The sequence below is a fragment of the Pituophis catenifer genome, unplaced genomic scaffold, assembly GCF_029215685.1.
Source record: "Pituophis catenifer annectens isolate HBS135680 unplaced genomic scaffold, rPitCat1.0.hap2 SCAF_5, whole genome shotgun sequence".
Lineage (NCBI taxonomy): Eukaryota > Metazoa > Chordata > Lepidosauria > Squamata > Colubridae > Pituophis > Pituophis catenifer.
In genome coordinates, this window is record NW_027256885.1 from 54,328,610 (window position 1) to 54,331,660 (window position 3,051).

The window sequence follows — 3,051 nt, forward strand, 5'->3', positions numbered from 1 at the left end:
AAGTCGCTGAGAGATCTAATAGGACCAGAACAGAGGAGCAACCTCTGTCCCGAGCCCTCCAGAGATCATCAACCAACGCGACCAATGCCGTTTCCGTGCTGTACCCGGGCCTGAAGCCAGACTGGAACGGATCTAGATAGACGGTTTCATCCAGGTACTGCGGGAGCTGTCGCGCAACCACACTCTCAACAACCTTCGCCAAGAAGCGAAGGTTGGAAACTGGACGATAATTTGCTAAAACAGCTGGGTCCAGAGAGGGCTTCTTGAGGAGGGGCCTCACCACCGCCTCTTTCAGGGCGGGAGGCAAGAACCCCTCACTCAAGGAAGCATTTATAATCCTCTGGAGCCAGCCTCGTGTAACCTCCCGGGTAGCCAGCACCAACCAGGAGGGACACGGGTCCAATAAACATGTGGTTGCGTTCAACCTCCCCAGCATCCTGTCCACGTCCTCGGGACTCACAGGGTCAAGCTCATCCCAGATAACCGTCTCAAGACAGACCTCGGACAACCCGCCTGTACCTACCCAGTCAGAGTCCAAGCCTTCCCGAATTTGAGCGACTTTATCGTGCAGATAATGCGCAAAATCCTCAGCACGACCTTGCAAGGGGTCTTCCCGCGCTCCCAGATGGAGAAGGGAGCGAGTCACCCTAAACAAGGCAGCTGGGCGATTTTCTGCCGACGCGATAAGTGCGGAAAAGTAATTACACTTCGCCGCCTTTATCGCCACTAAGTAGGTCTTGATATAAGACCTCACTAGTGTACGGTCAGATTCGGAGCGACTGGCCCTCCAACCACTCTCTAGGCGTCTTTTCCGGCGTTTCATCCCCCTCAGCTCCTCGGAGAACCAAGGAGCTGGGCAGATTCGGCGCTGGGTCAGAGGCCGCAAAGGCACGACCCGATCTAAAGCACCAGCGGCCGCCCTATCCCAGGCGGCCACCAGGTCTTCCGTCGAGTCGTGCGCCAGAGTCTCAGGAAATGGCCCAAGCTCCATTCGGAACCTATCAGGATCCATCAGGCGCCTGGGGCGGAACCACCTGATCGGTTCCGCCTCCCTGCGGTGGGGCATAGCGGTCAGGAAGTCAAGTCTAAGGAGAGAATGGTCTGACCATGACAAGGGTTCAATAACTATATCCCCTGTATCTAAGCCATTCAACCACTGACCAGAGACGAAAACCAAGTCCAGCGTGTTTCCTCCTATGTGAGTGGGGCCCTGAATTAATTGGGTCAGGTCCATGGCCGTCATGGAAGCCATGAACTCCCGAGCCACCTCAGATGCTTCGCCGGTGGACGGCAGGTTGAAATCCCCCATGACTAAAAGCCTGGGGGTATCAACCACCACCCCGGCTATAACATTGAGGAGCTCGGGCAGGGTCGCTGCCATGTAGCAAGGAGCCAGGTACGTAACCAGCAGGCCCATCTGCCTCCCATGGCCCCACTTCACAAGGAGAGACTCACAACTGGCTATCTGAGGTACAGTGGCCTCCCTAGGATCAAGACCTTCCTTTACAATAACCGCCACCCCCTCACCCCTACCCTGGGCCCTCGGCTGATGAAATGTGCGGAAACCCGGTGGGCACATTTCTACGAGGGGGACCCCCCCCTCCAGGCCCAGCCAGGTCTCAGTAATACCCGCCAGGTCCGCTCCCCCCTCCTGAATCAGCTCACAAATGAGGGGGGCTTTATTAACCACGGACCTGGCGTTGCACAACATCAGCCTAAGACCCAGGCTCTGAGACTCCGGACAACCCAGGGAATGAGAAGAGCATTGGGAGCCGGAGCATGTCACCGCTTGGAGACAGCGGATACGTGCCCCCACAACATGATATGGCCCCCTGCTCCCACCATACCTGCCCCTCCCACCCACGGTCCTGATGACATCGCCCTCTTCCCTACCAACACCAACCCCCTCCGATCCCCGCTCCGCACCTCCCCTAGCGCGACCCTGTGCCGGGCCTGGTCCCCTCCCCAACAAATCACCCTCCCTGTCCTTTGCCAAACAACCCTCCCCCCTCCCAGAACCCCTTAAAAGATTGGCAAATGACAATTTTAAAAAACCCCTCAACCCCCTCTTCGCCGCATGCCACCTCTCGGGATTCCAAAATCCGTCATCGAGGTAGGCCCTCGATAGAGTGGAGGGCCAATCCTGCAAGAGGGGGGAGTCTCGCAGAACAAGAAGCTCAGCTGCCGAATACATTCTTGCCACAGAGGATAAGTGACCATGTCCCGAGGGTCAGATGGAAAATAAATAAGAGGTCCAAAAGGGAGCAAATAAAATGGGGGCATCCAAGATCCGAGGTCCAAAGTCCACTGTCCCCTCACCACAGTGGGAAGGATCTCTTGCCAAGTCAACACAGTTCAAGGGGGATACAATCCAACCACCCTCTCACAGTGATTGGTCTGATGGTCAGTCCCCTCTACTGGTGAGATGGAAGTAGTGAACCTTTGCAATATCAGTTCAGCATAAGGGGTTAAAGTCCATAGCCACCCTCTCACAGTGGCTTGTCTCATGGTCCTCAACCACCCTCTCATGGTGGTTGGTCTGATGTTCAGTCCCCTTTGCTGGTGACGTGCAGATAATACCATACCGACTCCGCTCGAGGGGCACAAAAAACCAAGACCACCCTCTCACGGTGGCTGGTATGATGGACAGTCCCCTCTGCCCGTGGGATGGAAGAAGTGTACCGGCTCCCCATAAGCTCCCAACACAATTTACAGTCCCCCTCCACGGCAGGGAGAAGGGCTCTGATGAATATGAACCAGGATTTCAGTGCCAGCGAGTCCATAAATGGCAACCAGTCCGAGATAGGTATAATGCCAAGGGGAACGGTGGAAAATAGGGGGAGAAATCTCCCAGCCCCCAAAATTCAGCGGAGGCCTCCCAACGACGTGAGGGACTAACCCATCAACTGGGCAGCCCCCCCCCGCTGGTCATAGCCCATCCCGGATGGACGATGTTATAGTTTGCCGTTAAGTCCATCAAGCACCACAGCAGGGTTGATGGCCGACGCTCTCCTTCCCGCCGTCGCCAGACGGCCGCCATTGCAGCCGCAG